This window comes from Macaca thibetana, chromosome 6, assembly GCF_024542745.1.
Source record: "Macaca thibetana thibetana isolate TM-01 chromosome 6, ASM2454274v1, whole genome shotgun sequence".
NCBI lineage: Eukaryota > Metazoa > Chordata > Mammalia > Primates > Cercopithecidae > Macaca > Macaca thibetana.
The window spans coordinates 102900966-102922968 of NC_065583.1; the positions used below are offsets into that span (position 1 = coordinate 102900966).

Sequence of the window (22003 nt, forward strand, 5' to 3'; positions counted from 1 at the left end):
GTCTCATGATTAGTTTGTTAATTTCCAAATGGCGCAGGATGAAGCTGCTACTTAAACCCAAGAATTTGAACTCCAGGGTTGGTGCTGTTCCTCATCCTCAAGCCCTTTAGAGAGGTGAACCTTGTGTTTAAAAAATGACCTTATTACTTCTTCCACATTACGCTCTGATGTTCCATGACCTTTTAGGCCACAGGGAGGTAATACAAGAAAGGCTTGTGTTGCTTGTTATGGCAGGACCTTGGGCAGGCTCCTTTATGCATCCCATCCCCAACCCCAACCCCAACCCCAACCCAGTCTCCCCATCTGTAAAATGGGGTTAATAGCCTATCTCATAAAATTGTTGTGAATTTTCCATGAAGACAAATGCTATTAAGTGCCTAGCACACCTAATAGCCTAGCATATAGCCAGGGCTTGGTTAATACATGTTGATGATGATGAGGAGGAGGACTAAAACCTTGAGAGCACTGAGAATCTTCACAGTAACAGAAAATCTTCCTCCTCCTCCCTCTCCTGCTCCCCCTCCCTCTCCACTCCCAGTATAGAGAAATGGCCAGACTTTAACAATAGCAAACTCTCTAAACTTGGGTCACCTTATTATAGGTCATGTGAGGGTTTTTTGCTTTAAGGACAATTTTTATCTGTTTCTTTTGCAGAGTCAGATTCTAAAAGGTGGGGGAAATAAACTACCCCTTCGTACTGGGTTCAAGTTAATAATCCCCGTTAGACCGAATGTACCTCCCCAGAAGGGCCTGCCTCAGCCACAGCTCTTGGTGAATGGATGCTCTCTCTGCCACTGGATTGTAACTTCTAGGTGCAGGGAGCAAGACTCGGCTGGCGTCTCTTGAGCCCTCACATTGCTCTCCTATGTTGTTGATAGATCATGCGGCTATTGTACTTTGTTACAGGACAGGTAGCTGGGAACAAGCATTCTACTGAGAACCTAGAGTTAGAGATGGAGTAGAGTGTAGTGGTGTCAAAATCCTTGTACATAGATGATTCCTGGAAGACATTTCCCAGAGAAAACTGACAGCGAAGTAAAGTCATTTGTTTCACCCATTGATTTCTTGGTAAAGTACATGTTTCTAGGCAGAGGCTATCTTGAGATAAGAAGCCCTTGAAATGCGTATGACCTGGCTCTGTGTGTGTGTGTGCGCGTGTGTGTGTGCGCATGCATGCCCGCGCACGCGTGCCCATATGCAAGAGAGAAACAGCCTAAGCCCTTCCTAAACAGGGGTAAATGTGGCTATTTGAAATGAAATTGCCAAAACCTCTGTACCAGAACCTTCCCTCTTGCAAGAGAAGGAAATTATCAACTAAACCCTGATTGTAGTTTCCCAATTCCAAAACTCCCTAAAACCCCCCTGCGAGAGAGAGAGCCTGGACCCAGCCTCATTTAGATCCTTTAATTGGCAAAAAATGGTTTTTACTCCTCCTTTTCCCTGCCCCTGAGGTTATAGTTCTTTCAGCTCCCTCATGGCTTTTGAAAATCCCGTAATACTCCTTTTATTCTTCCTGTGATGAGCATCTTGTTTTTGTCAAAAAGATAATGTGCTGGCATTTCCTATCTTTACATTGATCCTCTAAGCAAGTGAAGTACAGAGGACTATGCCAGAAGAGGGAGCATAATTAATACCTTTGTGATTCTGTCCAACTTCCTAAGAAATGATTAAAACTCAGTTATCCTGGTGTTTGCCAGTTGAGGTCAAGCCAACATCTGTACTTGTCTCTCTTTCCCAGAGGGCATGACAAGGAAAGAGAAAGAGAAGAGTTCAAAGAATTAAAAACATAGTTTTCATTAGGATAACATTTGGGGTCAGGTAAACATCTCTTTGGAGTTTCATTGAAAAATTCCAGGAGGCCAAGGGCAGAAATATCTGGAAGACTTGTTTCAAGGAGTGTAGCTCAGTGGAAAGTTCACTTTTAAAAAAATTTAAGAAAACTGAATATGATATTGCTTAGGGGAGTCCAAAAAAAAAAGGACATCAGAAAAACAAAATTGTCTTGTTCTCATTTAGAACGTGTGGAAGGCCTGGGAAAGATTTTCCCCAGTGACTAAGAAGTATTTCTTCATTGTCTGTAAGCTACTGTCCTTTTAGGAGCTGTGGAGTCATTTCTGAAGGCTGTGAGCTTGAGTCTTGGTTGGAGTCAGCTTGGGGAGAGTGCAGTATGACTGTCCGTAGTGAGCCAGGCGAATGGACCCGTGTACGGCAGATAGTTCTTGGTTGTTCACTTCTGTGGTGTTCCAGTTGCCAGTTTCAGCGTTTAAATGACACCTTTTATATGAGTTGAGCTCTTATTTAACTTAAAAAAAAAGTTGAGAGAAACAGCCCCCTTTGACTCTGAAGGAAATTAAACCACAAGTCAAGATACCAATGGGAGATTGTGGAATTTCTGTCCTGGAGATCCTCAGAAGTAGAACATAAAAATTAGGTCACTTAAGTAAGTCTGCTTGGAGGCTGACCAGGATGGCCTCTTGCAGTGTTTCAAGTTTATGAAACAACTCATGTTAATATTCATATACTGTTAGAACATCAAGACAATCAGTCCTTTGTTACCTTATCCTGTGACTTCTTAAAATGTTTTGACTTCCCTATGCCTGGAAGGCCTGTGTGTCTCATTTGCATTGTATGATACTGTTGCCTGTGGAAATTGAGGAATGAGTGGGATAGAGGAAGTAAGAGGGGTTGTCCTTTTAGAAAACATTTGATCTTTTCAGAGGATGGCGCTGAGAGGACACTTGGCATAGACAGAACATATTAACAATATGTTGAACATATTAATATGACTGAACATATTAACAAAATCTCTAAAGAACTGCACTTAGCTTGTGGGTACTTCCTGTAAAGGACTATTGCATTGCCAATGATCAAGTTTGCTGGCTTTAAATGATCTATAAAATGCTAAAAGGTTGCTTGGTTCAATGTCACTGGAAGCTATTTCACTTTAAAAAGTTAAGAAGACGGTATCCATACAACAAACCTGCCTATGTACCCCTGAACCTAAAATAAAAGTGAAGAAACAAACAAACAAAAAAAGATTGTCGAAAGTAAGATTTTAAACTCATCTGGCTCATGACAAAGAATTGAAAAGTCAAAGAAAAGGTTATTTGTGGAATGTCAAACTACAGTGAACATAGTTCTTGGTGACTTGTTGAATTTCCAGTGTCCCCGGGGCCCTCTCTTCTCCTGCAAATTGCATCCTGTTCAGATGCCTACCACAGAGTGGCAAACCAGTTTCCCTCCCTCCACTGCCCTTAAAGAGACACAGCTTGTGGCTTGTCAGCACCTGTGCGGAGGACTTGTGCTTTTAGGAATGGGAGGAATTGAAGGCTGTTCAAGGTTAAAGGTGTTAAAGGTGCTCGGCAGACAGAAGAGCAAAAAGCAAAATTGGGAGACTTACTTTTACGTATTTATTTACTTTTTCATGGGTAATTTATGAAGACTCTAATTTCTTTCATTCTTTTTCGAGTAAAGATTTATCTTACATATTTTGGCTGGGCACAGTGGCTCACGCCTGTAAGATTGCACCAGGCCACTGCGCTCCAGCGTGGGCGACAGCGCAAGACCCTGTCTCCAAAGAGAAAGTTTTACAAATTTAAATTAGAAGATTAAATGTCATCTGCAACTCTCCTTCTTGAAATTGTCCAGTCTGTGCAGGATAAAGACTTTTCCAGAGACGTAGAAACTAAATTACACTATCTTCCCTTTGTTTTTCTTCTGTTTGTCTTTTGTAGTGTGTGTGTTATTTTCCTGGTCAGGGGAAAATGAAGGAGAGAACTCTAAGCTATAACATTTTGTTTTAGTGCTGTTTTCTTTGCTTGTTCCGTTTTAAAAAGACACACTCATTAAAATAAAACCTCCGTTTTTAGTTATTTCTCTCCTTTAACATTTTGTGGAGTTAGTTTTGCCATGTGGTGGTTTTCTTTTTTTGAGATGGAGTCTTGCTCTGTCACCCAGGCTGTAGTGCAGTGGCACAGTCTTGGCTCACTGCAACCTCTGCCTTCCAGGTTCAAGCGATTCTCCTGCCTCAGCCTCCCGAGTAGCTGGGACTACAGGCGTGTGCCACCACGCCGGCTAACTTTTTTGTATTCTTAGTAGAGATGCGGTTTCACCATGTTAGCCAGGATGGTCTCCATCTCCTGACCTCATGATCCGCCTGCCTCGGCCTCCCTGTGATGGGATTACAGGCTTGAGCCACCGCGCCTGGCCCTCTGTGTGTTGGTTTTCAAGATGTTTGTTTATTTACAGCAGAGCCCTTTCTTTCAAATGAAATCTTGTGTTTAACCCTAATATAGGAAACAGGTTAAGAGCTGCTGCCCTGGAATGGGGGTTGCCCGCAGCCTCCTCCTTGCCACGTGGTCCCTGAGGCACAGCTGAGCAGTCTGTTCTATAATCTACTGGGAAGAACACAGGATTAGGAGGCAGTGTCTGTTTTGCAGTCCCTAGCTCTGCCACCAAGACCTTTTGTCACTTCATGTCTCTGGATTCCTTTATGAAATGATGACTTTGGGCCAGAGTCTCTCTGAGGTCCTTCCTGCCCTGACAGCCAGCAGTTCTGAGTCACACAGAGAGACTGAGGTGGTGAGGTGTTTGGTGACGCACAGCAAGAACAGGTCTGGAGAGAGGACGCATCACCCTGCGTTAGCATGAGTAGCCTTCACTTCACGCAAGCGAAAGCTCAGGAATGAAAGCATGCATTAGCAGAATTGCCCCTGAGGACAGCGTTTTCTGAAGGTTTCAGCAAGGCATCTGCAACCCTTTAGCACAGAAGAATCTGTGGCGAAAAGGACTTCAATCAATTGTAGGTGGTTGTTTACCACTGATTGTTGTTGAATTTGCTGGTCAGCAGTGGTTTAGTTAAAACCGTTTTCCCTTACTAGACAAAATTATGTCCCATCACTTTGTTGTTGTTGTTAGTTGGGAAATGCATCTGAGACATAGTTCAAGAATCTGCAGCCAATTAACACATTTGGTTCGAGAATAGAGATGGTGAGGCCAGGGTCAGGGTTCAGTTGCTATGTGGGCCAGTTAGCTGGGCCGGGCCCTCTGGCCAGACTGTACTTTTAACCCTGACCAACTGGCTCTCACATGTGTGCCATGGGTCACAGGGAAGGGTTAGAGGGCACGGAAGGAGATCCCAACTCAGCCTTTCCTCCTGGGGCCAAGCCGAGCCTTTACCCTGCTGCCGGAGGGCTGGGCCTGGTGTACAGAGGGCACCCTCCCCACGTCCTTAACAGCTAAAGGGAAATGTGAAATACTCCCCACGGACTACTGTCTTCACGCCCACTGTTAGTGGACCTCTTCAGTCTGAAGACAAAACTTCCCTCCTCTAAGTTAGAACAGACATTATGGAAATAATGCTTCATAGTTCTCATTGTGAGCATACTCTCCTCCTCTTTGGCAACTGGGAGAAGAGCTGGCATTAAAAGAGAAATTTGCTTCTATTTTGGATATTTGCTTCTATTGGATTTAGTTATGATTTGTTTCCTATAAAATATAGGAAAGACGTAGTTTGAAGTAAATGATCTCAGGCCCTTTTGATGAGTAAAGTGTTCGTTTCTATTACACAAAATTCAAACATTACAGAATTCTAAAACTTCTTAATCTCTGCACAAACTTACTCCCATGGTAGCCATCATCAAGATAATCTTGAATCAATTTTTAAATGGACATAAAAGTTAGAATTTTAAAACTTGTGATTTATTTTTCCCCCAGAATTAATTGGGTCCAGGGCAGTGGCTTCCAAAGTGTTTATTTCAACGATGAGTGCTTTCTTCAAAATGTTAAGTCAGATTCTTACACAGGGGGAAAAAAGATAAAAGCAGCCACGGCTGGTTGTAGCTGTGGAGGAGCTCTGCTCACTCCCCCTCCGCCCTAACCGGTGAAACTTACAGGTCCCTCTGCTGAGAGACCCCCTCTGCAGAGATACCTCCAACATGCCCTTCCCTGCTGTTTCAGTGGTTGAGTGTGTTGGCCTCAACTTCCCTGACCAACTCTTCTAAGTGGGGCAGCCGTAGTCACGCTTGTTTCTCTGCCATTCACTTGGGGTGGTTATTTTTAGTTAAGCTATAGTTAGTTGCAAACTTAAAAGCTAACCACCTAAGCCAACCAGTATTTTTTTCTATCTTAAAATTGGACCTTTACATTTAAGTCATCCTTTCGGTTTAGCTGAAATGCCACATATGTCACTACTCTTTAGTCTGTGCCAAGAAGTTTTTCTCCTCGTGGACTGGGCTTAAGGCTGTCACTATAGTGCTTGCACCCACCATGGTAGACAATTCTGTTCACGGATCTTGTAGAATGAGTTTTTTCCTTGTATGTCCCGTTCCAGGAAATTGAGTTCCTGCCTGTTTTCTCTTCCCCACTAGATAAGAAGAAGCAATGTGGTGTTATTTCACACTGTAGGTCTTGGGTCCCCAAGCCTTTTTGGGACCCAGGCTGCGCAGCAGGACCGGGTGAGCGAGCACTATGGCCTGAGCCCCGCCTCCTGTCAGCTCAGCAGCAGCATTAGATCCTCATAGGAGCACACACCCTATTGTGAACTGTGCGTGCGAGGAACCTAACTTGCGTGCTCCTTATGAGAATCTAATGCCTGATGATCTAAGGTGGAACAGTTTCATCCTGAAACCATCTTTCCCCACCCACTGCCCATAGAAAAACTGTCTTCCAGGAAACAGGTCCCTGGTGGCAAAAAGGTTGGGAACTGCTGCTGTAGATAATGCAAGAGTATCTGTTAAACTCCGTATCTGTTAAATAGAGTATCTGTTAAACTCTGAACAACTCTTGAGTAACTCCTAGCCCTACAAAAGAAAAACACAGCCTCGTGTAAATGTTCAATTTTTAGGTCCACGCTGTGCCCAAATGCTTGTCATTTGGCACTGAAAGTGGTCTTTTGCAGTCTTACAATGTCCTCATATATTTAGTTAGTGTGTGTGTGTATATATGTATATACATATATACACCTATGTATATACGTATATGTATATACGTATACACACACATATATGTATATATATACACCTACATATATAGCATACTTTGTAGGATTATTTGGTGGAGTCTTGAAGAGATAGCTCAGGTATTTCATATGCACTAACTCCTCTAATACATACATCCCTCTGAGGTAGATGATATTTTTTCTTTTTACTATATAGCCAGCTCTTTCCTTCCTTCACATGCTTTTCTGGGGGTAATCTCACTCTTACCTATGACTTCAGTCACCTCCTATATGTTGGCAGTTTTCCAAACTATATTGCCTGCGCTACTGGAATCCCCTCTACCAGGTTGCCCAGCTAGGTACTTCAAACCTTCAAAGCTTCAGCAGAGCAAAATGTCCTTGCTGTCTCGTCTGATCTCCTTTTCCCCCAGTGTTTGGTCAAGACATTATCATCTGCCCACGCGTGTATTCATCAACTGATATTTACTGAGAGAATGCATTCTTTCTCAGGCACCATTACTGGTGTTAGGGATCTGTATATCATAGACCAAAACTGATTAAAAGCCTTGTCTTCTGGGAGCTTACATCCTATTGGATAGACAACTAACTTAAAAATTCAGATCTATTTCTGTACTTACCTAGCTAGACATTTCTGTCTCTGTGTATCCACCTTATCCATCCATATGGATGGACGTCAGGCAGTGGTGAGAGCTGTGGACAGGCAGTGCTGGAGGCACAGAGGGGTGTGTTGCACTTTTAGCGAGGGTGGTCAGGGAAGGAGATAATGTTTGAATGGAGATTTGAATGAAGCAAGGGACAAGTATGAATATCTGTGATTTTGGGGGGGTCTGCCTCACCCTCTGTTAGTCCTTCTCAGTCAAGGACAAACAGGTCATTTTTGGATGTCACCCCAAGCCACAGTTTGTAAATGTGAGCCGTGAAATGAGTGGATGGACTTGAAACAGGGAGATAGACAAGCGAATAATTATTAGTGTGGTGGATGTGACCCCTACCACTCTCTGAGCCGCGTGAGCTCAGAGAAGGCATGGAGAGGGCAGAGGCGAGGGTGGGTTCAGAGAAGGCTGCATGGAAGACGACACTGAAGTTGGGTCTTGAGCAAAGTTTCATGCATGGAGTTGGGAAGGATATAGAGGCAAGATAGTTACAGAGGCAGATGCCCTGGGCCTCAAATCTGAGGTTTTCAGAATGCAGCATCGAATTCAGGGTCCACACAGGCCAAAAAAGGAGAGGAGCACAACACCATGACCTGTGATGGGGAGTGTGCAGCAAACTCCAGGACAGATGAGCTGGGAATGGGTGTGTTTTAAGAGGACAGATTCCACGTCTCTGATTTTGAGTGCTGCCTTTGGAAAAGGAAAGATGCAAGAAAGAACCAGAGGCTTTTCCACCTTCTTCTCTTTCCAGATGCCTCCAAGAGAGTGTTCCTTCCCTACATCTCCCTTAGTCTGTGTCTTGTCTTCTAGTTTTAATCTTGGCATCTGCTTTTCAGAAATGTTGGTCTGTTATTACTTAAAGCTTATGCTTAGATTTGGAATGCAGACCACGAAGAACTGTCAGGCCCAGAAAGCGCTTGTCAGCACTTACAGCCCGAGTTATTCACTGCGGCCACCTGTTTGTCTGGCCTATTCCCCAAGAGTGTTGCACTCACCTGTCTGCCTGTAAAGCCCTGTGTCTGTGGATCTTAAATAACCTATTCTCGAACAAGTAGGATATTTGATGAGGTTTGCACATTGCTCGTGCTCAACACTATTCACAGTAGTTTCTGTCTTGCAAAATGATGATATGTATATTCAAGGTTTAAAAAAAAAGCAAGACGATTGAGTAGTTGTCATCTGGAGGAGGGTTTTCAGAATTGCCTATACACACTTGCTCCCCTGTCACTCTCCTTCATCACTCATAGTCTAGGGCTACTCTACAATAGAAGGAGTTCACAGAGGTGGGTCCAGACACTGGTGTTTTGGAAACATACCCACTGGAGGATCCCCCCTGCCTTGGACAGCGTCACTGCTACTCAGTGCTTCATTGCTGCCTGCGATTCCTCCTTGCCTCCTGCACTTTCTTCTCATGCTGGAATTCCTGCTCTCATGTTTACCTGATGATTTTCTCCACTCTCGTTAACCCAGTATTTCTTTCTTCTACATAGCCTGACTTTTCTAACTACTATTTGTAGGGAATGTTCATGGTGTAATGATCCTTTTGTTTATTCAGTAAACATTTATGAATTGTCTACTCTATGTCATGCCCTGTGTTGAGTGCAAGAGATTTGGAGAGGAGTAAGCTAGAATTAGTTTTGTTCTCAAGGACCTTGTTGTCCTATGGATTTATAACTAAATATTGGGGAAGAGGTAAGAATTATGTGAATGAACATGGTCCCAGCTGTGTGGGACTAACAATAGCAGTGTTTTGATGTGCAAACCTGGCATGTTAAAAAGCAGTATAATTGAATATGACTCGTGGCTGGCACATTATAGCTATTCTGTTGTACCTAGATATTTAAAAACATACTCTCTAACAGCTTCACGTTGATGGGATAATGTTTGAATCAAGGAGTTTCTCCTTCCTTAAGAGAAGAAGGACGTTTTCCTGATTAGCAACATTTGGCTTAGAGTCCGTGAGGTCTTCGGAAACTTGAACCTCAGTCTTTCACCACCGTGGTTGAGTGGCAGGGCTGGCATTGTTGGGGTTCAGGTTCCCAGCGTCTCACATGCATTTAACACAGTTCAGCCTTTGGCAAGCTGCCACTCTCTGTGCTTGGTAGACGGTTCATGAAACTTGACACTCTCATGTCTTTCCTTGAAAATCTTGCAAGGTTCAGCAATCCTTCAGTGGCTGACCCAGTTCTGTTAAACTCCTGTTGTCAGACACAATTGTGAGGTTGTCCTGGACCTGTTGTCAGAGAACGCATTTCAGACTTTAAAAAAAAGTTACCACCAGCCTAGTTCTGGAGCAATGATTAGTGCTTTGGCTGCAGAAACGAGGAGTGCTCTTTGTGCTTAGTATGCTGTCACGGACTCCCCTTAAAATGTGGACAGATTTCCCCGAGCACTTGTTGTATCAGTAGAGCACAGTAAAGTAGAATTTGGACAATTACTCCTTTAGATGACTCATGTAAATAGAGCCTTAGAGAGTGCGTCTACAGAAAATACAATGAGCTCTTCCTAGTCAGGTAGAAGGGATGGTTTTGTGAGAGTAGCAGAGCTCTTACTGTATTTTTCTTTTAGCTAATTTTGCTTTGGTATTTGCCTCGGTGCTTCAGGTCTTTGGGGCCCATCCTTGCCCCTGATCTTAATATGGGGAGATGATACTTAATAAAAATAATGGTTGCAGGCATCTTATGTTGGTTGTTGCAGTGTTGCCTAGCTGGAAATACACTGGCCTGCCTGGGGGGTCAGAAGCCCTAGATTGGAGCCCATATTCTAGCATTACTAAGGGTGTGATTTAGCTTAAGTGGTTCAGATTCCTGGTTTATAAAATGGGGATAATAAAGATGTCTCTCCCCACCCACACTCCGGCCCCCTTTTAGTAATAGTGCCTATAAAATGAGAAAATGAATCGCAGAGCGTCCTGTGACATACAGTGCTCTGCCATGAAGCTCCCGTTCTTGCTGTGGATGGGCATAGACCTCAGGTCTCAGGGAAGGATTGTGAGAGGACAGTTGCTGAGACTTTCCCCCTCTGTAGCCTCTGTGATTATGACCTGCTGTTTCTTAACCCACCCTAGAGGCAACGTGGACCACCTTGGGGCAACTCTGTTTATTACAAAGTTCTTTCTTCATTCAGCCGAAATTTACCCCTGTCATTTCCAAGGTAATTTTTACTCCTTGGTTCTAGTTTTACAGAGTAACATGAAACAGTTCGAATCAGTGCACTGCAAGTCTTAGCAATCTGTAACTGAGAAAGGGGTCTTACAACTCTGCTTCCTGTTTTTGGCAATTCAATTCAATAAGTAAGTGCTGGTGCCCGTCACGTGGGGGCCGTGATCGCTGTGCGGCACTAAAGGCAGCTATTGTTTCTCCTGACATCCGGAAGTGTAACAGAAGGGCATGCAGCCCAAATGGAGATGAATGGGAAGTGAAGATTTTTTAACTCCTTAATGTGCAAAAACACAGTAGTTTTAATTTTATTTAGATTGTTTTTGGAATAAACAGTGCCTACTTTGATTGGACTATAAATGGCCATGCAGACTAATAATATACATATATACAGATAAAGACCAATATTTACATGAACCCATGTGTTTAACTACCAGTAAGTGAAAAAAAACCCATATTTGCATTTAGGAAAATGGAGAAAAGGTGACCTGGCAGTGTGAGAATACTTTTGTATGTGCTCTAATTGATGTTCTTGTCGTCAGCACATCCCATGAGAGGATCCTGAAGTGTCTTCTCAGTGATTAGAGGGACCACACTCTTTACACTGAGTTTTACACGTTGATTTATAGAATCCAAGACAAAAATGAACAAATGAAAAAGCAGTACAGCCTTAGCAGTAGGTGCCCCTAGCAGTTCTTGACCCCTGTTACTGACTAGCTGCATGCCTTTGAGGAAGCCAGCCCTTATTCCTCAGGAATTCGTTTCCCTCATAGTTAAAATGAGGCCAAAATTTTCTCTCCTGCTTGCATTATATAGTTGTTAGAATAAAATGTGATCATGTATGCAGATTTGAATATTAATACCACTTCTTGCAAGCCATGTAACTTTTGGTAAGATTAAGTTTCTTTTTGCCTGCTTCCTCATCTTTAAAATGGGATAATACTGGTAGCTACTTCGGGGGTTTTGTGAAAGCAAATGAGTTAATTCACAAAAATTGTTTTTCAGAAACATTGGTCTCTTATTACTTCATAAACTTTAAGTAATAACAGACCAATGTTTCTAAAAAACAGATGCCAAGATTAAAACTAGAAATAAAGACGCTGTTCTAATACGTAGAACAGTGCCTGACAGTCCTAATATATTAACTTTTTGGGTGAATGTTTGAAGTGTCTGTGACTTAGTATATTTTTAGTATACTGTATTTTCGAAATAGCGTATTTAAAAAAAAATGAAAATCACACCCTGTAAACAAACCAAACCCAGAACAGAATTGGCATGTTTTTATCTTCCTGATTACTTTGGTGGTTTCACAAGATATTACTACTTTGTCAAAAAAGCTTAATCATGATACTAAGAACCTATTCCTAAATGCCTTTTATCTTCAAAGCTTTGGGTCAAATTAATTTATTCTAGAAAATGCTTTTTACTGCCAGTGTGAATTTGGAAAGCTTTAGGTGGGAACTGGGATACAATTCTGCCTTCTCTGTTACTGTTAGGGTCTTGACTGTCTTAACTGTCCAGAGCTTTGCTTGCTTTATATGTAAAAAAAGGAGATTTTAAAAAATGTTATCTTTGAATTTTGAACAGTACCAAGGTTGAAGTGACTCATTTTGTTGTGACTCATTTAGCTTTTAGAAATAAGGAAATGTTGATCAAGAACTCCATTTATAACAGACCCATTCATAATAATCCTAGTGGCATATTTCACAGAAGCCATTTCCAGATAAAAATATTGATCATTACTTCCCCTACAGGGTAAAATAAAATTGTGGGAAATGCTTAGAATTTAGCAAGTAATTAAGTTAACAAAGAACCATTTGTTAAAAGTCATAGTTTTGCCAGGCGCAGTGGCTCACGCCTGTAATCCCAGCACTTTGGGAGGCCGAGGTGGGCGGATCACTTGAGGTCAGAAGTTCAAGACCAGCCTGGCTAACATGGTGAAACCTCGTCTCTACTAAAAACACAAAAATTAGTTGGGGGTGGTGGCACATGCCTGTAATCCCAGCTACTCGGGAAGCTGAGGCAGGAGAATTGCTTGAACCCAGGAGGTGGAGGTTCCAGTGAGCTGAGATCACGCCATTGTACTCCAGCCTGGGTGACAGGGAGACTCTGTCTCCAAAAAAAAAAAAAAAAAGTCATAACAAAGGACTTTATGAATTCAGAATTCTTTTGTATATTTTTGTTAATGTGAAACCGAATGACTGTTGTCCTGTATCTTCAAGTTTATTACTAAGCTAAAATGATGTGATAGAGGAGGCTTTGTGCCACCACTGGCTTTTCAACCTCAGGTACACTTTTGATTAACACTGGTGCTGCTGATATGAAGCTGCTCATCTGCATATTAGTGTGGACAGTCATAGCTTGATATTACAGATTTTGATTATTATCTCATGGCTGTATTTGAAAATCTGATTATAGAAAATAAGCATGGGGACTTCTTGTTTTCCTGCTTATCAGTGGAATTGAGGCTGTTGAACATTTTCTGTTTAATTTACCTTATGTGGAATTATACATATTTATACACCCCAGTTGCATTTTTTAATATCTCATGAACTCAAAATGCTTTTTTTCTAAATATTTACTCATATCCAGTGTTACCTTGTAGTCCTAAATAACGTAAGCCTAATCATTTTTAAATGAAGAAATTACTTTTAAATGTCCTAAAAGAAAAAGCTAATTGGCTGGTCATCTGCTAGCCAATTTCTGTTAGAGTTTGCATTAAGGAATATGTGGTTTCTATCTGGGGAGGTGACCAATAGGCTTTGTAGAATGGAAGAGATTCTTTTAAGAGCAAGATTATCTGACAGGAGGAAAAAGGCATGTTTGGAAACCCTGGATCCTGTGGTATTGAGGAAGGTTCTCTACTTCTTTTAACATCAGTTTCCCCATCTGTTAATGGGTATCTTTGTCTAGAAAGGTTGTAATATGTTCCTATAACAGTCCCAGGTGCATAATAGATTTTCAACAAATGGTAATTGTGACATTTTATGTTAGAAATTTATTCCATTTATGTTTAATATTTCAAAGCAATGCTGAAGAGATATTTGAGGATTCTCTGTTTTGTGAATGTATTAGTAGGCTTATAAGTTTCTAAAGGTTCCCTAAAGACTTTGAGACCACCAGAAGGAATCCTTGATTTCTAAATAAACTAATCATTAAATAAGTTCTTACTTTTCAACTTTTATTTTTACTATGTTAGGGTTTTTCTAAAAATGGCCCTTTTTCCACTTTCCCAGTCTTGACATCTTTGTGAATTTAACTTTAGAACTTAACCTGCATAACTGAAAAGGATATAAAGTGCTGCTAGGATAGTTTCTTCAGTCATAATTTCATATTTTATTTCTTAATTTGTTTCTGGATTTTTGAGCCTTTTTATGGTCATTCATTAAAGTATCCTCCAGGACACAAATTATATTTTTACGTTGGTCCCCTTGTGAGGGGAAAGGAAAGGATGTAATTAGGTACATGTTCACAGGCTGGACATTCTCCCCTGGCCTTTTACTTTTTCTAGTTCATCAGTGGTTTGGACCCTGTGTTCGTGTGTTGGTGTTCCTGGGCGGGAGCGGCCGTGTTCTAATGCAAGTTGAGCTGTGTGCTGCCTAGGGACCAATATTTGAAATGTCACATATTTTAATGAGATATAAAATTGCATGCTAAGTCTTTGTGTGTGTATGTGTGTTTAAAATCTAACTCTTTGTTCAATTTGTTTTTCCAGGTGGCATTTTCCTGAAGTTGTTCGTTAAGACTTCCCAGCATTCCTACAGATATAAATAGGTAAGTAAATGAAATCAGATGACCTTATTGTTGGTGATTGTTTGGAAACAATTTTCCAGTGAATGGCAACTTCTTGAAAAAGATGCAGTGTTTCAAACTTTTGAACCCTGTGTGGTAAGCACTAATTTTTTTAGAGCTAGAAACATCACTTAGATGAGCATACATAAATGTTATAAACAACCCTGTGAAGTTTCATAAATGGTATTAAATTCAATGCTATAGTTGCCACACTTCAAATCTAATATGCTTTGTTTGTCACCCTTCATACCCAAGTTTCAGAGCTCTTTATAGTAGGCATAGCTGAATTTAAGTTGTCTTTCCTTTTGAGCTTCTCTGTGGACCATTTCATCATTTTTATCATTTTTCTCAGACAGAGAAAGTAGAGATAGCTGATTAAAATTACCCAATTTTATTACTCAATGATAGCTCATATCTTCGGAAGGATTGTGGGAATAAAAGTTGAAGGCAGTTGACTAATAGGTGATTTATGATTAATTCTACAGGTTCTAATTTATAAAGGTCACTTTTTGAAAATATTAGTGAAGATAATAGAGGTTGAGTAATCTTGTACAATACACATTTAAGAAAATCAAGGGAGTACATAGTCAAATAATTGTCCCAAAAGACTTTGATCCAGCTCTGTTTCTCCCAAGGGAGAGGCCTATTCAGCCAGGTCCTCTCGGGTCTTGTTACAAACTGGAAGTTCGGCTCAGTCCAAAGAAGCCAGCTCAAGGTATGGATTTGGGACTTACTGACACCCTTTTCAGGAGGGTCTGCCATGTGGAGGGGATTTGCACACAGCATTTTCACAGACACCATCTCATTTGTAGGAAACGCTTTTAGCTTGCAGATTCTAGGGAAGGAGAAATTGCTCTTATGTTATGAAATGAACTGGTGACTCCTCAAATGTTAAGTTGTTCTAACAACTTCTATTGCTTAGGTTAGGAAGCTTGAGGGTTTTTTTTGTTGTTGTTAAATGGGAATTGTAAATACTTGTGTGTTATGAAACTATTTGAGCAGAATTCCTTCTCATTGGAATGCCAGGGCTGACCTGAGACAGGTGGTGTCCTGAGCAGGCTAATCATTGGCACTTTATCAAACTGATAATCTTTTTTTTTTTTTTTTTTTTTTTTTTTTTTTTTTTGAGGTGGAGTCTGGCTCTGTCACCCAGGCTGAAGTGCAGTGGTGTGATCTCAGCTCACTGCAACCTCCACCTCCTGGGTTCACGTGATTCTCCTGCCTCAGCCTCCTGAGTAGAGTAGCTGGGACTACAGGCGTGCACCACTATACCTGGCTAATTTTGGTATTTTTATTAGAGACGGGGTTTCACCATGTTGGCCAGGCTGGTCTTCAACTCCTGACCTCAAGTGATCTGCCCACCTCAGCTTCCCAAAGTGCTAGGATTACAGGTGTGAGCCACCATGGTCAGCCCAAACTGATAATCTTTATCTACTCCATCTTTATGTAGTGGAGGTGGGCGAAACTGATTTTCTATTAATAAAAATGTATACCTTTACCTGTATGGTGAAATTAAGGAACTTATTACATGTGATTTTCTAAACCAGTTGCTCATAAACCTGTTTAAAGTTTGGCTAATAATACTGCCATGTGCTGCTCAGATGCAAAATTTCAGATGCTCGTCAGCTAGGTGACATTGGGTTTGGTAGTGAGGTCTGGTTTTTGCTCATATAGTTCTACAACTGCACATACTCTCATCGGAGGCAGGTCTGTGCTGGGGAGGGGCATTTGTTTCTACTCCCGCGCACTGTCTGCCTGAGTGGTAACAGGAGCGATTTTCATTTTACCTGTTATTTCAGGAGTGTGAAAACCCGAGTGAAGAGGCTCTACACTTCTCACGTGTTTCCCAGTAATGGCTTAGTCCCCCCTTTGTGAGTGGTCACCGTGGTCACTGCCAGACTGGCCTATTTATTCCTGCTCTGGGGAAAAGCCAATTTCATTCTGCTGTGTTCCCTTAAATGTGGTTAAATTAAATGTGGTAAATTAAAAGTGGTGTGTTCCCTTAAAATGCCCCCTCTCTGAATACTTAACCTAATAGAACCAGCCTTCTCTGTGTCTTTTTTTTTTTTAGGTTGTGAATTCATCCCATGGAAATACAATAACACTTTATCAAGTCAGATAAACACAAGAACAGACATTCTGAATTAATGGTGTCTGAATTGTAGAGCAATCTGATCCTGCTTTTTTTTTTTTTTTTTTTTTTTGAGGTGGCATCTCACTCTGTCGCTCAGGCTGGAGTGCAGTGACGTGAGCTTGGCTCACTGCAGCCTCTGCCTCCCCGGTTCGAGCAATTCTTCTGCCCCAGCCTCCCAAGTAGCTGGGATTACAGGCATCTGCCACCACGCCCGGCTGATTTCTGTATTGTTAGCAGATACTGGGTTTCGCCATGTTGGTGATCCTGCTTTCTGTTATGTAGTTAGTCACGTTATATGACTTAGTGGAAGGTTTCTTTTGAGCGAAGAGCACAGTTGCAGTCTGGGGCGAGCCTGATGTTAGGCGATCCTTGGCAGAGGTTCCGTCTCTGTGGACACGGACCTGGATTGGGACCCCAGCTGTGGCACCAGCAGGCTCTGTGACCTAGGGCACTTTTCATTGCCATGTGGAATTCTCATCTCTACTCATGGATAATCCCTTCTTCCCAAAGTGGTGGGAAGATTGACCAACATAAAGATAGGAATGTGTGTGGTACGTAGTAAACAGCAGGTATTCCTCTGCTGGTTCCCTGGCACTGGGTATCGTGGAAAGAGCACAGGATGTGGAATCTGAGGGCTTGCTCTGCCAGGCTCTTGCTGTGCCTCTTTGGGCGAATCTCTTACCACCTGTGCCTCACTGACAAAGTGGCAAGAGTAATACCTGCTCAGTTTTGCCTGCCTATTCCATGAGAATTGTGAGAAGGCTTTGAAAAGTGTGAATTTAGGGTGGGTGATCAGCATAAGCGGCCCCTACTAGGCATGCTTTTAATCCAGACTCTCTGGGCTTAAATCCCTGCTCTAACCACTTATAATTAGGTGAATGTCCTTGAGCAAGTGACTGTCACCATAATTAGGTGAATGTCCTTGAGCAAGTGACTGTCACCCTGTCTAGTTCTCACCTATCTCACCTGATTGCTCTGAGAGTAAATGATGTACTGTTTGAATACTGGGGCATACAGAACTAGCACCTAATGAATATCTGTATACATGCTCGTAAATTCACTAGGACATAAGAAGGGAGGCAGAGAATCAGACATGAAAAAATATCCACAGTCTTAAAACCCCTCGTGTTTGAACTGTGTCTTGTTGAGCTGCCTTTTATCATGTTATGCAAGTTTGGACCAGGGAAGATGATATGAATAAACTGAGGATGACCCCCACAAGGTGGGACTCCCTCGTGGGCGAATGCAGCACTGGGAGTTGGTCTTCCTGGATTCTCTTCACAGGTGAACTGGGGACAGGTCTCTTCCCATCTAGGGGAATTCTAGCCGAAGGGGCAAAGTGAAAGCGCTATACCTGCACCATCCGATTCGGTCGTATCTCCCCGTTAGTGTCTCCCTGTGTGGCTGCTGAGCACTTGACATATGGCTAGTGCGACTGAGGCACCAAAGTTTTCATCCTACTTACTTGAAAATTTAGAACTGAGAGTTGATTCGGTTTTTGGCAAAAGTTTTAAGTATGTTTGGAACAACTTTCATATGTGATTCTACTTTTTCAACTGTAAATTTTATAAATTTTAAACCAGATCAATTTTTCCTGATGGAAATTTTGTTCCTTAATTGAAATGTGCAATAAGTGCAAAATGCACAAGATTTTGAAGTGTTAAGTATTAGAAGAATGTAAAAATTCCATTAATAATTTTTATGCTGATCACATGTCAAAATCATAATGTTCTAGATATTTTGAGTTATATGAAATTTATTAAAATTGGTTTCTTTATGCTTTTTAATGTTGCTATAAAAATTTTAATACACATGACTTACAGTAATATTTTTATTGCACAGTGCTGTTCTAGAGCATCATAGAATTGGATAGCTTCTAATTTATCAAGTAAAATACTATTTTCCCTATTCGTTTTTGACGATTATGAAAGTTGGGTTTTTTCTTTTTTTAAGGTTTTGTTCATAGTATGCCAATTAACAAGTTTGAGAAATGTTTTAAATATTCAAAATTGGGGGGGAAAAAAAGAAAAAATGCATAGCAAACAAGTTACCTAAGCCTTGTGTAATATCGCTCAAGGTCAATGTTTGCTTTCCTTGCAGTCCTTTGGCCTCCACTGCTTTGTGAAGCTGTCAAGGGAAGCCCTCAGAGCCTTCCCCTCACAACCACTCCCTAGGATATGAAACCAGTATTTTCAGCTAAATGATCCTCCTTCTTGATGATTGTTGACTTGGACGTTTGTTGCAGGCACCATGTTCCTGGTATCACATACTGCTGTGCCCCAGGAGATCAGTTTAGGAACAGTCATCTAGGACAAAATGACTTTTAATTTACCCATAGTGATTCTGCACTCTCTTCTTACCATGTACCAGAAATATGGAGATATATTGCCAAGGGCATGATTGCTGGCTAGCTGCTTAGTTTTCAGCAGCAGGTGTAGGAAACATGAGAAGATAATACAACGTAAGGTTATCAGTATGTGTGTTTCACATTGATGCCCTAGTGGCACTTATGTGCATTCTGAGAGGCAGTGGGTCGAGTGTTTGATTCAGAATCATTCTGGTCTGGGTTTGAGGATAGGCCACATCCCTTATGAGGCAATGGTGGTGAGGATAGCTAACCTCTGTCATTCTGTTCCTCTGTAGTTGGTGCCAATAGACACTGGCTGCTTTCCTTGTTAAAATTCTTTGATTGTGTGTACTCGATCTGTGATGCCTGTATTTTTTCGTGTAATAACCACAGCAAATACATTGCCATTGTTGTATTTTTCCAGACTGAGCAGATGGGTGGTACAGTTAAAAGCTCTATCTAGGAATTAAGCAGGATTGATATTTCTGTATTAAATAGAAACCATTATCAAATTTTTTGAAGAATCTTTACCTAAAGAAAGGTGTCTTTTCTTTGCATAGTTTGTTATGATAATTGATCTTCTTAAATTCCAATATTAGAATATAGAATACATTTATACCATCAATTTGGAAGCAGTCAATAGGAATAGGAAGCATTTATTAAGAGAAAGTGTAACAACCTTCTCCCTTTACTTGATGGTAAGTTCGACCAAATATAGGGTACCTGGAGGGAAAAAATGATAAAGTAGAAATGACAGTGATATTCAAGATTTAACAAAACAAATCAGAGTAATTAAATGCATTGAAGACAAAATGGATGTAGTTCTTTTGTCATTTTCTAATTTTGTTACTTGCATGTTGACAATGTATCTTTTTTCTGATGAGACTTCTAGCTAGGCCTATCCCACAGGAGACTTCTGGGGCTTCTCTCCAGAGGGGTATTCTCTTTCTATGAAAAGTTGCTTCCCTTGATGGACTATAAACTTCCCAAGGGCAGGTGTGAGTTTTGTAGTATATCCTCGATGCCCAGTGCAATGTCTGACATTATAGGCTATCTAGCACAGTGCCTGATACTTACATTTGCTCAGTAAATGTTGGTCAAATTGAAGAGTGAGTGGGGGCTTAACTATAATATCCGCTTTGTAAGAATTTGGGAGTATGGCCCACTTATAATTTGGGAAGCCACAAATTTTTTTTTAAGCCAAAAAGTAAAGTTGAACATTAAGAAGGCACCACTGGAGCAGCTGAAGAGAGGCCAGGAAAGCAGATAGGAAGGCATCACTGGCAAGAAATGAGGACTAAAAGGGAGGTTTGGGAGAGTAGGGTGGGCAGGGCTGCAGCCAGCTGACGAAACATAGACTCATGGAGGCAGGTGCCCATGGAGTTAGCTTTGGACAGGAACAGGGCAGCTCTCTGTGGCACAGCAGGTGTGCTGCCATAGGTAAGCTGAAAGTACAGGGAATAGGCCTTAAGATAATTCTTATGTTGTGGCTCAGTTCTTTTGAGCAGTGGGAAAAAAAGTCTTCTGCTTTGGGGAGAGGAGGTGAAGCCTGGAGGCTTAAGAAGAATGCGTGTTTTCCCTAGGTGGAAAATAACTCTTCTCAGTGCTCATGTGACCAGAGTGCCCATCTTCCGGTGGATTCTGGCCTTCTGTCTGATGGATTATTGCACAAAGAATTCTTGTCCTCCATCCAATCGGATTAGTCCACAGGGATGTTTTGGATCTCACATTAATAAATATATAAGCCTGGTGCAGACATGTGCCTGTAATCCCAGTGTTCAGGAGCCCGAGGTGGGAGTAAGCCCAGGAGTTTGAGGCCAGCCTGGGCCACATAGCAAGACCCTGTCTCTGAAAAGAAAAATGTGTAGTTTTGTTGTGATCAGTGAAAGTCCATGAAAAAGGCTATATGCAAATCTCCCAGCAGGTAGATTTGGTTCCAGTTGGTGCTCCTGTTGTCATTCCATCTGCATGAAGAATCCCCCTAATCCTTCCTGAGAAAGCTTTTTTATTTTAACAATCCACTTTAAAAAATTGCTTCTAGAAAGGAAGGTGGTCTAATTGAACTCAGATGAATGAGTGTACACTGGGATGGTGTAGGGGTGTTCCCTTATCATCCCTGTATAACGAATGTATGCTTTTTATGAAGCTTGTTAATATAGGTAATAGCTGTACACATTTTTATTTAGTATTCTTATTTAAAATAATTGCCCATGCCAAACCACAGCAAACCCTGCTTGCCACTAAAGAAAGCAATAGCATATCCCTGAAGTTCTGAGATGCTGCCCCCGTAAATACCGTATCTGCTCTTTGAAACGTCATAATGACTCCCTAACTAAAACTGACCTCTACTGAATTAAATATCGATTTAATCTATATTCTCTTGGATTCATTCAATTCAGCTTGCAATAAAGTTTTTGTAGTCTTTGCTTTCTTTCATGCTCTGATGCTGGTTGGAACCGTTAGTCATACAACCGTCCTGTCCTTCCAGACACTGCTCGCACCAGCAACCCCAGAGCCACAGGCCAGCCACTTGGCACATGTTACAGAGCCAAGGTAGCAGGTAGCCTCTAAAAATGGGGTTGGCCCCATCTCTGCACCTTATGTTACCATCCCAGAACAATCTGTGAAAAACTCTTAAGGCTACTTGGCAAGTCCAGATGAACTTGGAAACGTACCTGATTTTGATCCAAATTGTTCTATAACTGTGGCCAAGTGGTGTTAGGAGGTGGGCACTTCCTGTCGTTAATTTACATCTTTCACGTAATGAAGGCAACTATGACTGAGGGTCATGTTAGGAATCTAATGTGACTGGTCTGAAAGAGCTGATCCCCTCTGTCTGCCTTGCCACCACATTCTCCCTCCTTGCTTCATTCTCAGACTACATCTGTGATTCAGTTGAAGTCCAATCTATTTTTCTCCTAACACTCATGGAGTGACTGTGGATTGGAAAGACACAGTGTA

At 41.6% G+C, this 22003-nt stretch overlaps 1 protein-coding gene across 3 annotated transcripts in view; it reads left to right on the top strand.

Annotated features, from left to right (window-relative positions):
- Window positions 1–22003, top strand: part of LHFPL2 (LHFPL tetraspan subfamily member 2) — a 163159-nt gene that overhangs the window by 62247 nt on the left and 78909 nt on the right. For all 3 annotated transcript variants that reach the window (XM_050795737.1, XM_050795736.1, XM_050795738.1), the window contains one exon: window positions 14485–14543. The gene's annotated coding sequence lies outside the window, so the exon portion shown is untranslated. The remainder of the gene's footprint in view (window positions 1–14484; window positions 14544–22003) is intronic.